The sequence below is a fragment of the Pinus tabuliformis genome, chromosome 7 (genome assembly GCF_031772625.1).
Source record: "Pinus tabuliformis cultivar Carrire ecotype Pingquan chromosome 7, CPIR1, whole genome shotgun sequence".
NCBI classification, from domain to species: Eukaryota; Viridiplantae; Streptophyta; class Pinopsida; order Pinales; family Pinaceae; genus Pinus; species Pinus tabuliformis.
The window spans coordinates 98021346-98036485 of record NC_142293.1 but is presented as its reverse complement, the minus strand read 5'-3'; the positions used below and the strand labels follow the sequence as shown (position 1 = coordinate 98036485).

Sequence of the window (15140 nt, the reverse complement as noted above, 5' to 3'; positions counted from 1 at the left end):
TGTTTGGATATCATAATACCTCGTTTCGAAGATCTCAAAGAGAAGGTCAAAAACAAACTAACAAGCCGATTTGGAACGTTTTCAGCCTCTCCGTTTTCCCTAAAAATATCGTTCAGGGCTTCAAAATGGCTCCGGAAGTTCAGGACCCGAAAAACTGCCAAAAATAGTAAACTGTGCTACAATTAAGGAAACCAAAAAAATGAAATAAACAATGTTGGGGGTCCAAGTGGAATAGGCGGGTGGCCACCAATATCCCCCTGGATCAATGGTTTTGTGATGTTCGGCTATGAGGTGGAATCATTGTTTGATGGGTTGAGGTGGTTGGCATACGGAAGCCCTAAATGGTTTTGGATTGATGTGTTTTATCAGATCCCACATTCATGCTTGGAATATGGCATGGGGGTGACTAACCAAAGAGAGTTTTGGCTCAACCACGTCTACGATCGAGTGGTTTGTGAAAGTCCCACAACTAGTTGGCCTTTGCATCATTAATAATAAGTTATTTCTCCTTGTTATTTTATGAGCATTGTATTGGTTTATATGTGGATTAGACGGATGTTGTTTCCTTGGTATTTCTATCCCTACTGCGTTGGTTATGTATATGTTTTATGAAAGTAGCTATGTATGGATCTCATCATGTTTTTACTTGTAAATGAATGAACAATGTATCTATGACCTAATGGATGAAACTACAACTAATGTGTTGAGGCATCAATGTCTCTTAGCGATTCTCAAATGAGTATGAGACCCCTATTCTTAGAACTGTTGTTTACACCTGTAGATTACATTTGTGAAATGTTTGACAAAATCCCTGTCATGGCTAGTAGGGGTCCAGTCAAGGCTTTTTCGAGTATTTGCAATTGCATCATGGTTTCATTGTTATCTTTCTATTATGAAGGTGTCATTCAATTCTGGGTAGTGACTTGGGCTCTGGCCCTGAAAAAATGGCACGAATCTCGGGGACGTTGGCACAACACTGAGAAAAATATTCCATGGACACTGGCATGCCTTGTCATGAGAGCGTCTAGAGCCTCCTGGACGTTGTTAGGCACATAGCATGAGAGCATCCAGAGGTCAATAGGTCTAAAACATCATTGTGACCTGGGGTTTGGTTACCAGAAGTGTTGAGATGGTTCCTAGGGGTCCTGTAGTTGATGTGGAAGGTTTGAATTATGTGTTTGCATTGATTCCATTTCCTTAAGGCCACCTAGGAGGTTGAATCCAATCATCGTAACCTCTCGTCACATGTTTACCCTAGATGACCGGTTACTTGGGTAGATGTGGGATGACGATGTTACAGAGACTGAAATCTTATTTTTGAGCGGAGAGACTCATTCTATAGCCTAGTATAAGGGAAATGTGTAATTATGTCAATGTTCAACTTGGAGTTGACATATGTTCATTTTAGAATAAAAGTAAAGTACTTTCTAAATAGAAAAGAAGTGTCAATTATAATAGAAAACAAAAATAAATACGTCATCCATTTTTGTAAGTTGGGTCTGAAAAAGTGGCACAAATCTCGAGGACGATGGCACAACACTGAGAAAAATAGTCTCTGGATGCTGGCATGCCTTGTCATGAGAGTGTCCAGAGCCTCCTAGACGTTGACAGACCCATAACATGAGAGCATCAAGAGGTCAATAGGTTTGAAACCTCAGTGGGACTAAGGCGCTGGTTACCAGAAGTGTTGAGATGGTTCTTAGGGGTCCTGTAGCTGATGTGGAAGGTATGTATGATGTGTTTCCGTCGATTTCATTTCCTTAAGGTCGCCTAGGATGTTGAGTCCAATCATAGTAGCATCTCGTCACATGTTTATCCTAGTTGGCCAGTTACTTGGGTAGATGTGGGAGGAAGGTGTTACAGAGGCTGAAATCCTATTTTTGAGCTGAGAGGCTCATTCTACAACCCAGTATAAGGGAAATGTGTAATTATGTCAGTGTTCAACTTGGAGTTGACATATGTTCCTTTTTGAATAAAAGTAAAGTACTTTCTAAATGTAAAAGCAATGTCAATTACAATAGAAAACAAAAATAAATATGTTATGCATGTTTTGTAAGTTGTCCATATGAGGTAATATAATTTCATATCAACTTTTAAATAAATGTGTGTTTAAACTTTATACTTTTCAAAAATATTAAATAAACTATTTGAAGATCCGTGTTAACTAATTTATATGGATATCAACTTCACATATATCTTAAAAAAACCCCTTAGAAGTAAATATTTAATGTTGTTTATAGTAGAATATTCAATGTCCAAAGGAGAAAAAGTAATTGAAAGTTTAAAAATTAAATAAGAATAATAAGAGAGATATGTGTAATTCATTCAATTCTTAACACAATCAATATGTTACATTTAAAAATATTTATGATAACAAAATAATTTAATATGGGTTATCAATAAATACTTTAACACCCAGGATGCTTAAAAATATATTAATAATAAAAAAACATTTAATGTGTGCAATGTATTCTATATTGCATTGAAAAATATTATTTAAACAATGAAAAATCAGACCTAAGATGATTGAAAAATACTATTTAAATAATGAAAAATTACACATTGTATATATAGAGAAAACCACTAGAGGATCTATTGTGGGATGAGAAGAAAGTATTTTATTTTATTTTATTTTATGTTGCATTCTAAAAAAAGTTTGCACCCAAAGCAATTTGATCATTCTTGGGTCATGTTAGATCTATGCTTAATATGGATCTACACTGGTTTGATAACCAAACCTACAAATATAAATATATAAAAGACTGCTCTAATATTTGGGAGAATCTCTCATCCAACTAGGTCTCAAAAACCTTCTCATTCATAAAAAAAATACTTCTTGTATAGACCAAATTCTAGTTCAATAATTACATATATAATCACACCCACATACCTACATGTCAAATAGCAGTTACATATTCTAACACCGCCACTCAACAAATAGTTTCCATGACCTTCATCAATTGAGTTCTTCAACATCATCCTCTATGAAACAAATGCATTACAGTATGCTAACAGTCAGTGGTAGCTCCTAGTAGCGTGACAAGCATGAGATCTATCTGTGGCTTCCAACACGTGTGTTGAGTCAAAGTACTAATGCAACCATGGACATTTGTGTAACTGTAGATATAACTAATCCTAAGATACAAGCGCTTGGTCAGAACCGAAGAAAACTACTTGTGCTACGAGGTAATTTCCCAACAATTTTATAATATCCTCAGTGATTAGAAGGGTCATGTATTCATATAATTCATCCCACTAGCTTGTGATACTTGGTGGTGGTGCACACCCCTATTCTATCTAATTGTCATCGTGGCAATGATCCTCGTGGCTGCGAAATAGACGAGGTCCATTTTCATGTCCAACTGCAAAGGGTCTTCGAACTTTACTAAAATCCCTTGAGATTGATTAAAATAACGAGCCCTTTGAAAATCCTTAGTCTTAAGTAGAGATCCTCGATTTGTAATTAAAACAAGAGAGTCTTCAATCTGATGACCAAGGTCGCTCACTTAATACTTGACCAAGAAAGATTTGGTCACTGAAAACCAATCTGAGAAATCAAGAAAGTCTTCCAACACTATGATTAGTCCAATTATTATATGCAAATCAATACAAAACATAAACATATTTATTTGGTATATATTCATTGAGTCACATACACTTACATCTTAATACTTCTTAAACAACCTTTAATCCTAGCCAAAGCAAAGAAATAAAGAACTTAATCAAGTGTATATATATATACGTGTAAACATGTGAGCATTGAAGGATATAGTAACGAGCCCTTTGAAAATCCTTAGTCTTAAGTAGAGATCCTCGATTTGTAATTAAAACAAGAGAGTCTTCAATCTGATGACCAAGGTCGCTCACTTAATACTTGACCAAGAAAGATTTGGTCACTGAAAACCAATCTGAGAAATCAAGAAAGTCTTCCAACACTATGATTAGTCCAATTATTATATGCAAATCAATACAAAACATAAACATATTTATTTGGTATATATTCATTGAGTCACATACACTTACTTCTTAAACAACCTTTAATCCTAGCCAAAGCAAAGAAATAAAGAACTTAATCAAGTGTATATATATATACGTGTAAACATGTGAGCATTGAAGGATATATAGTGACTAGAGTTTGAAAAATGATAGATAATTTGAGCAAAAAGGCATCTCAATGAGCAAAAAGAGCATAAAATAAATGATTTAACAAATACAATGTTACATTAATTGCTGAAAATGGTTAACCTAGTTCAACTATTTTCAATATTGGTCAATCTCCACAACCATGATCAAACTCATCAACCTTCTTCAATTATGACCATCCTTATTTATCTTTTTCAACTATGGTCAATGAATCCACTCCACACATGTCGACTGTCAACTAGCACAACCATATTAGTAAATGTCGTTGATATGTATCGATCGATGGCTAATTGGGTCTTTTTAGGTGGTTTCGATCGATCCTAAAACTCTCTAAAACACGCATTTTAGAAAGAAAATAAAATATTGTTTTTTTTCCATCTATGCCTATGTTCTTGAGCTCAAACTCTTAATATCTCCTTGGTATCCCGAATTCCAGAAATATTAGATAATTTCTAAAATAGAACAATTATGTATTTTCCACCTTCGAGCATAACCACCCGATGGGAACACATCCCACTGGCCTAACCCCAAGGGTGTGGAGGATAATTGACCTCATGACCTCCTAATGGTGAGGTTATTTAGCAACGAGACCTCGACCAATTGAGCTAACCCTTGGAGCTAACCTCAATCAACATATATCAAGCACATTTAATAATATAATTCGGCTAATTAAAATTTTGAAAATTAAATGAAGTAATTTTAAGCCACGTCAACAATTTCTTTATATTAACATTTCAACTTTATCTATTTTGGAATAGGGTTTCCACAATTTTAATTTAATTATCAATAATTATTAGGTGGATAGGTGAACTTTAACCTCCACAAAATATTCTATAATATTCTTAGTAGTAAACACAAATTAAAGGTTGAGATTTATCTTCAAAGTAGTTATGCTGTTTTTTGGCTTTTAATTAAATTCTTTGATTAAAAAAATATCATGTGAACAAGTGTAATATGAAACATGTCATGATTTTTTTGGGGTCTGTGGTATTATTAAGTCGTGATATATTAATAGATTAAGAATTTCCATGATAAAGTGGGGGTGAATCTCCATGGTAAAGAATTTGCTACATGCTTTTTTAAATTCATATATGTTTAACTTGTATATTGATTTTTTTTTTTATTATTTTTTTTCATCGAAGCTGTTATGGAGCTACCCAGTGACATTTTTTCACAATTTTCACCAAGTAGAGCATGTCTCCCGATATTTGAACCAGCCACAGAAACACAATATGTGCCTCTACACTTGAGCTCAACTCCTTGGACTAATTCTTTTTCATCATTAATAAGAATAATAATTTTAATTAAATTTATAATTAAGTTAATTTTCATGATTTTATTTTTATTTTTAATTTTAACTTTAACAAAAAAATGTATGATCAATGTTTATTATATATGTTTATTGGTATTTTTTTCTAGGGGGAAAACCTATCGTAATTGAGTTGTCAAACCAATAGTGAGGAGAGGCACTGAGGAGAGCCATCTCTAGTTGTTATCTGTGAAACTCATCACTGTTATTCAAGCAAAACCACGCCACTTGGAAATTGGAATAACCAGCTGGTGGTCCGTAATGGGGCAGACTTTCACTCCTACTAGATGCCGCTAAGGTCACTTGGAAATTGGAATAACTCGCTGGTGGTCCCTAATGGGGCAGACTTTCACTCCTGCTAGATGCCTCTAGATCTTGAGCGGTTAACCTGTTTCCTAAGTCCGAATTAGATAAACTCTTACCCAAGCAAAAACAGTTTTAGAGCATACTCCAGACCCTATGTTTATTGTTATTTACCAACCATATAATTTATATAACTATATTAATTATAAATTAATTTAAAATGAAAAAAAAAAACCAAACAATACATAAATACAATCTACAAAATCTCAAGACTCCTGGAAAATAAACCACAAACAAGAATGATGATCTAACGCTGAAAGAACAGGGATTAACAGTAACCGAGTTCCACCTCAAAAAAATCCACAATTAGAAATGATGATCCAACGCTGAAAGAACAGGAATTAACAGTAACCGAGTTCCACCTTAAGAAAAAGCCAAAATTGGAAATGATGATCCAACGCTGAAAGAACAGGGATTAACAGTTGCACACCGAGTTCCGCATTAAAAATATTTTGTTATTGTGTTAGTTATCGTTGGAAGAACATGGAAATGCAACTCCTAGAAAGAATCCCTACTTAAAAATATACAATGTTGGCAGAACAGGAATTAAGAGTTGTAAACCTAACTTATCATTAAAACGCTTTTTAATTATGTTAGAAAGAATATAAAAACATTAATGTTCATATTTATTCATTAAATTAATGATTGGATTTTAGGAAAATTAATTAAAAATATATCTAGTATAGGCAGTAGATGTCCTTATGAAGGAAGAAGGCAGCCGATGAAGGTTAGTGATCCAGGGTAATAGGTTTTATATCTTTCTATTAAAACAAGGTATTTAATCTTGCAAATTATATGGAAGTGAAGTTTGCAGAAAATATGAATGTTTGAGCTTTTTTCTGATATATATCTGAGATTAAGAATAAAAAAGAAAAAAACAGGTTAGTGACAGGGTAATAGGTTTTATATTTTTCTATTAAGACAAGGTGTTTAATCTTGCAAATTATATTGAAGTGAAGTTTATGTATTGTAAAGGGGTCAAAACCTTAAATGGCAAAAAAATATGAATATTTGAGCTTTTTCCTGATATATATCTGAGGAAAAAAAAAACCAAAAAAAAACATCTAAAGGCAGTTTAAGAATAAAATAGAAAAAAACATGTATTCCAAATAATGGGAGACCTTGATAAATACTTTTGAAGATCTCGTCATTTGAATAAAACGTGGTAGAAAATTGATAAATACTTTTGAAGATCTCGTCATTTGAATAAAACGTGGTAGATATAGCAAAAATATTATTTTCAAATTATGAAAGGAGATGATTTCACCGGACAGGTGGGATCAAGGAATAAATAATCAAATTAAAAGTGAAGCAAAACCCAATCATATAGGAAGTCTAGGATACACTCGGACAACCACAAAGCGTGGAGAATATTATAAAATTATAAGGAAAGAAAATGAGTTTCAGTAGCTTAATTTGGCCAACTTGGACAAAAGGATTAAAAATACCATTAAGATTGAAGTACATGAGGACAACCACAAAGCTTGGACAATGCTTGAAAGTAGCTTAACCAAAAGAGCTTACATGGAAGGAGTTGTTTAAACTACCAATACACTTAGAAGTGCGCCAAGAGACCAGCTAAAGAAGAATCTAAACCAAGTCCAATTAGAAGGCATTTATCAACAGAGAAGAATCCAAAGCATCACTGCCACATGTTAACTCAACAAAGGCTTCAAATAGGCATATGGGGCAGCCATGCAAACAAGTATGCACTTAGTGTTTCCGACTTTATTTGCAGCTTTTTAGAGGAAGGCCTCACATAATCCACCAATGCTGCAATTTGCATCCTTGCAAACTGTGTGGGTAGAGCAAATATAGCTAGGCTACATGTTGGGAGTCGAGACGAAGGCGGTCACTAACACAGACCCTTTCCGACTTTATTTGCAGCTTTTTAGAGGAAGGCCTCACATAATCCACCAATGCTGCAATTTGCATCCTTGCAAACTGTGTGGGTAGAGCAAATATAGCTAGGCTACATGTTGGGAGTCGAGACGAAGGCGGTCACTAACACAGACCCCAAACAATATAGAAGAAATTTTGTCTGACCAAAAAAGGCTAAAACTCTAAAATCAATGAGAGACAGTTGTGGATGACCCCACAAAGGTGAAACAAAGTCTCAAATCTGTTAACGACCGCCTTTGTTGCAAATTGCTGTATCGCATCTCTTCAGCCCAAACCATAGTTTTCTCCATTCCAAATTGGAGGATCCAGATCAATCTCCTTCTTCTTTGTTCTTCCTTATAGCGACACGATAGAGGTATTTGTGTATCCAAGTAAGGAATTTCGAAATTCCTTATAAATATGATTTCCTCCTCTTCTAAACCCAAAACCAAATATCCTCTGCTTGCATTTTCAATTCGTTGCTTACAATGGCTCAGATTCATGTTTTTGGTACAGGCCACCAACAGCACATAAATATCTGATGACCCATTTAAAATAATGAACCTGTCCATGATTGGATGGCGCATAAAAGCCTTCAAAGACGGTGATGATGATGCAGTTGCAGGGTATGCACTCATTCCCAGCAATAATGCTCTTCTGCTATACATTATACTGATCGAAAAGAAATCAAGAAGTTACTTGTTCAGGCTGAAATCCTATTTTCTGATAACCAACCCTGTAGGTCTTATGCTGCTGGAACATGATCTTCTAAAGAACCTTTTTGGTTGGTTTCTACTAATTGGTGGAATGGTTTCCATATTTTCAAGGTGTGGCGCCACTGGTCTTTCATAGGGTGGCCAGAAAAACAAAGGGCTTTCTGTGTCATCTTGGTTCTAGTCTAGTTCCATCCCTCTAGGGTTTTCCGCCGACTCTGATCCAGGATTCACTGTAAACCTTCCCCAGTTGAAATCAAACATGAACAAGATACCTCATACGAAAGTACTTCTTAAAAGTCAATGCACATCAAGAAGGGCGCATAAGGCTTTCGCAATTCTTATAATCAGAATACCATTAAGGCTTTCTCCAATTACAGATTTTCCGAATGCCTTCCAATATCAAAATACAGATACACTGGTCTTTCAGTAGAATTACCAGAACTACAAAGGGCTTTCTGTGTCATCTCGGTTCTAGTCTACTTCCATCCCCTCCAGGGTTTTCCGCTGACCCTTATCCAGGAATCACTCCAAACCTTGCCCCATTTGAATTCAAACAGAAACAAGATACCAAATAATATAAATCATACAAAAGTATTTTTTTTAAGGTCAATGCACAACGATAAGTAGAACGGCACATAACTTCCACAATGGCAATAAGAATATAATAAGGCTTCCCCCAATCAGAGATTTTCAGAATGCACTGCAATATCAATATGCACATCTACTCCCTTGTTTATAACATTCATGTGCGCAAGAAAATGGCACAGTACAGGAATATATCAGCCTAAGTACAAAACAAGACAAATGGGAGGGCGATAATCACCTTCAGCTTCGCTGGTAAGGACATTGAAGACCATGAAAATGAACCGATTGCTTGTCCCACCTTGGACGCTCCTCGTCGAGTGCATTGTGTCACTGTTCAACAATCATCAGCTGGTAAATTTGACCTTGGAGATACTGCCGGACAATATACAACAAGCGGTCACTGCCCAATTGCTAGTTGCTAACAGTCAGAGTGGAAACTTTGGAAGTTTGATGATACAGGAGCATTAAACCAGACCTAGGGACTGCATGACAAATTTTCACAGGAGAAAGATTCTGTCTAATAAAATTTGTATAAAATTTAGAAATAGGAAATTGTGATGTAAATACAAGTATCCATATTCTGATAAAATCTAGGTTGTTAAGAAGTTTTTGCTGAGCAGCATTTTAGCCATGTGGCACATAATAAGTGTGACAAATGCAAATGCTAGGCTGAGGTGTTATGCTGTTGGGATGGATGTCCCATTTATCTTTATTCTGTTAAGATATTTCTTAGCCAAAAGGAGACTATATATGTGTATGTATATAGTATGTAGATAGAGCGGCTAGGCAGCTTAGAAGAAGAGCTCGAGAGCTCGATCAGGTTAGGAGGAGAGCTCAAATGCTTACTTTAAATGAGTGACCATTTTTGGTGAGAAAATTTTGGTGAATTTTTTTGAAAATTGGTGATTTTTTTTGAAAATCTAATTTATAGTTATTAATTTTCGATTTTGGGTGTTTGATTTCTTGATAGAGCTGAATCTATTTCTACTTAAAAAATAATTTAAAACATTCCCATAATCTATTTTGGCCGTTAAAAAATAATTTACCCAAAAATAATTTAAAACATTCCTACAATCAAATTCCTTCGAAAGAAACCCTCCAAATTCTGACGAGAAATTTGCCATCTGGGCATAATTGTGGCGATGTTAGACAACGCCGAGCTCAAGTAGGTGTGAAGAGGAAGGCTAAAGGAAGAGCACAAGGGCTCAAACAGCTTGATAGGAAAATCTATGTAGATATACTTTTTGAGTAATAGATTGAATTGATGTTTTTCTGTCTTTCTCTTGTTTGCTCAATTCCTTACTGAGACTGTGTGAATATTAGATGTAACTGGCCTCTGTGTGTGTCTCTGCTAGAAACTCTGCAAGGTATTTATAGAGGCCAGACCCGGTTCAGAGAATCTGATCAAAGCTTGGAGAGGGCAGCTTGAGGAGGAACACGAGAGCCCCTGCAAAGTATGAATGTGGGCTGTAATATTCCTCCGTAAATATATTGTTACGAGTTATAAAATAATTTGAGGTTTTGTCCAGTTATCCTCCGTGTGTTCGATTTCTCTGCCTGAACATGTTGGTGCCCTGTGTGAAGTGGACGAATTCATCGTATACTCCCTAGAGTCTCTAGTTCGATTATTGAAGGCAATTGAATATATGTAAGCCAGTTTTGTTCGCAATTCTAAAGCGAGTGCTCTGAAAAATCTGAACAGCATTGTGCCATTGTTTTATTTAATTTAAGGGACATTTTTTTTAGAGTAAACTACTCGATACAACACTTAATTTAAGGCTCGGGTAGGCAATATTAAAGCAGTTGAGCCCACTCCATTCGAGCCGGAGCCCGATAATTCTTGTGGAGCCGGATTTGAAAGAGAAAAGGGAGACTAAGGAGATTTGCGCCAAGGCTTGGCTGTTACTGAAATTGCAACTCCACGGGCCCAAAAACAGATGAAGGATGGCTGCGTTATCTGATTGGAAAACGGGGCAAATATAACATTCAAATGATGAAAGATGATTAGGGTGCACAGATTCAGATATTGCCCGAACAGCGTTTGTCAGCTTCTACTGTTTTCATTCCACTACTGTTGATGATCAGCTAGTTCAACTATCCGAAATGCAACTGTCATACAGAAAGCATTGTACGCAGTTTCAGATTTTGTGCATAAACACACACATAAGCAGAAAATATATAATTGGAATAACACAAATGATGTTTTACAATATCATGCCACACAGAAATCTAATTGGGTTTTCTAGAGAGTACCTGGAAAGGAAACGGAGAACGAACTGCTTTTCAGCGGTTAAAAATGGTTTGAATAAATGGAAACCACAGTGACTTTTAATTTCTCGATCACTGCACAAGTCCATTGCCAGAGTTGTTTTGCCAACGCCACCTATGCCTTGCACCCTTATATCAACGGACAACTCTTTCTGGAGAGCAGGATTTTCTTCAAAATCTAAATATTTTTCTTCAATCACAGTATAAATCAGACTTTACTAATCCCTTATAATTACAAAGAGCCTCATCAAAAGCACCACCAAACATATCATCTATACCCATTTGTTGATGGATATTGGCATTATAATGGGTATCAATGGTGAGTTTGGACACATCTTAGAAGATCGTTTCATGCATCTTGTGCTCATCCCTGGTCCCAAATCGTACAGATAGTGAAAGCTCTTCCCTCCTGTTATGAGATTCATCTTCACATCAAGCAATGAGTGGGTAGGCACCTGGTGCTGACGGAAGCCACATATCTCCTTCTGCAGACTAGGGATCTGAGAGGCATATCTCAGGTTGTGAAAGATATTAAAACGGCTGGTTATCTCACACATTTTCACCAATTCAACGCCCTTCATGAAGGTGCTCATGAACTGATCACAGATGGAAATATGCTCCATTAGGGCGCTTCTGCTTTCAACAAACAGATCTGCTCCGTTGTTTGAGTAAGTCCTGTGTGCAGCCCCGACCTATGAGCAGTTCCTGACATCATCGCGAAGGGCGATTAAACCTATCCATCATATTGCTTCTCAATAGTTATATTTTCTTCTTCAATATCTAATACCATAAGGAAATAGAGTGTTGGTGTGAAATAAAAGAACAGTATCCAATCAACAGGTCCAGAGCATCAAAACTCCGACAGTCCTGATTGAGGCAACATAGTTGATCACAGACCATGCTTTTACAGGTAAAGCCGGTTGCAACCATGGCATTTCATAATACGTGTTTCTTTATCTATGGAACCATGGCTTTCGTCACTTTTCGTATTTTATATATGTGCTTATGTCGTAATACAAGACGGAAACTCTTTCCAATCGGTTCCACCATGGGTCAGTCGGTCTCTGTAATTAGCCCCCTCACTGACGGCATCCACCTGGCTCCCTGGGAACCGCTAAAAATTGCCAATACTAGGGATTTGTTTCCTGGATTCCCTGTTTTTAAACAACCGCCAATAGGCAAGTAATTTAACTCCCTGTCAACATTCTTGTTACACTGATCAAAACGGTCACCAGAGTTAGTAAAACCGTACGGGTGTTTCAGATTTGATGGAAATTTTGATCATATTTAGAGAAATTTAGTAAAGTTTTTTGTAAATCAAAGTATAATTTCAAAATGTTAATGGTGTTGAATTTATTTCCATTATCAAAAACACTATTTAAACACTGTATCTCTAAAAAAATAAAAATTACCCAAATTACCCCATTCCTGCTCCTTTTAACCGACCGGGCAATTCTTCTACCTCAATAGACCACTCCGATTTGAATCTTCTACCCTGCTACCAACAACGCACGGGCTGGCTTATTCCATTCCAACGCAATCCGTAGGCTAGGCGGCTGTGTTATCAGGGGCGGTTTTGTGTCTCACGCCCTTCTTACTCCATTCCAATGCAATCGGCTGTGTTATCAGGGGCGGTTTTGTTTCTCACGCCCTTCCTACTCCATTGCAAAGCACCTAGCATCTGTCGCCATCTATCCATCAAAATAAATGCAATTGTGGTCATCTGGACTTTTGTGTCACCCACGACTCCATCGATTTTCGGGATCGTGGCCGCCGAGAATTAACGGTTCAAGTTGCATATCGAAATTTAAAATTTATGTGGTTGCTCTACTTGGCTGTAGGTCTTATGTTCAATATTTTTCTTGTAGTACCACAATGGAAGCATTTTATTTCTAGTTTATTTTCTATATGGAGCCTTTAATGGCATCTATCTTAGATATGCCTTATTCCTCAGCGGATCCAGTGGAATGATAATTAAAGATATTATATATAAAAATTTGGAGTGGTTATGAAGGAGGAGGAATTGTTTGGACGGCCAAAAGTAATTCGAATCTGGGTATTTCAAGTTTTTTTTTTATAAACGCAGTGTTTGAATCATGTTTTTGATGGTGGAAATAGATTCAGCACTATCAAAAACTTTTGGAGCACTTAAAATTATGAAATTTGACAATTTTTACTTGGATTTACAAATATTCTTACTGATTTTCTTCAAAATATAACCAAAATTTCCATAACTTTAAGGGAAAACACATAATCACCGGACTGCACCTAAAAGTTCACCAATTTGACCCTGCAAACAATGCGAAAATGACCGTTCTAAAATTACGAGAATGCTTGAATATTGAGTAACTGAAAATACACCATAATTTCATATTAATAATTATATAAATTTCATATTTTTATATATTAATTTTATTTTATTAATGTTATAAAATTATTAAAATAAAATATTTTGATTATAAAATGAGTTATGATTTAAGGGTATTTGGTATTCATAAGTTATAGTATTATAAACTAATAATATGCATCATAAAGTGGTGGCAAATATACATGATTTTAAAAAAAAATGTATTATTGAGTTAACGTTTAAATGTTGGACACCACAATGTTAAACAATACCTTAAATGGTATATATATGTGTTTTTTTGTTGTTTGATCCAATGGGGATTTGAACATTGAATCTCAAGGTTTACATTACTTTATAACATGGCAATGGTTAATTAAACTATTTCCCATAGGCATTAAATAGTCCATAATAATATTTTATTTTGCTACATCTTTAATTTTATTTTATTTTTGAATTTTAATTACTCAAATTTATATTTTTACCCTTATATAAGTTTATTATTATCATTATTATTAATCTTCTTATATTAATCTATTATATATTAATATTAATATTAATCCTTTTATAGTAATTTCCAATAAAATCTATTAATCATGTTGAATGTTTGACATTTTTTCTTTTGGATTATCTTTGTCTTAACTAATTAGTTAAGAATATTAATTTGTTAACCGGGTTCAAATATCTTTTCAATCTGAAAGAAGTTTGCACCTCACATAGATTTGATCATCCCTCTCGGTGCTTGGTAGATCTAGAGTTAAATGGATCTAGGTTGGTTCCATAATGTGATGGTACAAAAATAAATACATAAGATGTTGCTTCAATAGTTGGAGAGAGTTTCTCGTCCAACTAGGCCTCAACAACCTCCTAATTAAAAGGAAAATAATCCTTCTAGATACTAGAACCCTACCAACAACAACTAATAGGCCATTAACTACATATATAATCACACGAGTGACAAGTAGTTAGATATTCTAACACTCCCCTTTAACAACAACTTGTCATAACCTTCATCAGTTGCACCATCCTCTATGCAACAAATGCATTACTACCAGCTTAGATCCATTTTAACTATGAATCTCTTTTCACTCTAAAAGAGGTTTGCATCTCTAGAGATTTGATCCCTCTCAACGTTTGGTAGATCCGAAATTAAGATGGATCTAGGGTGGCTTAATTCCCCCCTTTAAATAGGCTATATTCCACATGAATACCATGGTTCATTTTTGTTTTTAATACCATGGGTCAATACCATGACTTATTTTTATATTTATTTTTATTTTTATAGTGTTATTTTTATTTCTTTATTTTATTTTTTCATTAACATTTTTTTATACCCCTTTATATTTTTTCATTAACTTTGAGCTCCATTTTTTTATACTTGTCAATATAAAAACCCTTTACCCCCTATTATATGCTCAATATATTATGTAAATTTTTCCTCGATATGTATCCCTCAATATGAATGCACATGGTATGGTATTGCTCCCCCAATGAATCCCCGTGCAAATTCTACCTTAGTTCCAACCTCGCA

The 15140-nt window shown here is 35.2% G+C and overlaps 1 long non-coding RNA gene across 3 annotated transcripts; it reads right to left on the bottom strand.

The window, feature by feature from the left end:
• Positions 1-2828: 2828 nt before the first annotated feature.
• LOC149245461 (uncharacterized) lies at positions 2829-12561 on the bottom strand. 3 transcript variants are annotated; one of them, XR_016266509.1, is made up of 3 exons: positions 11251-12507; positions 9236-9327; positions 2829-3908 (listed from the first exon to the last, which is right to left on the bottom strand). It is a non-coding gene; the product is annotated as an uncharacterized LOC149245461 (long non-coding RNA). The 3 variants fall into 3 exon arrangements; XR_016266510.1 differs by having other exon boundaries at positions 2829-11106; positions 11251-12561; XR_016266511.1 differs by having other exon boundaries at positions 2829-9479; positions 11251-12561.
• Between the last annotated feature and the right edge of the window lie 2579 nt (positions 12562-15140).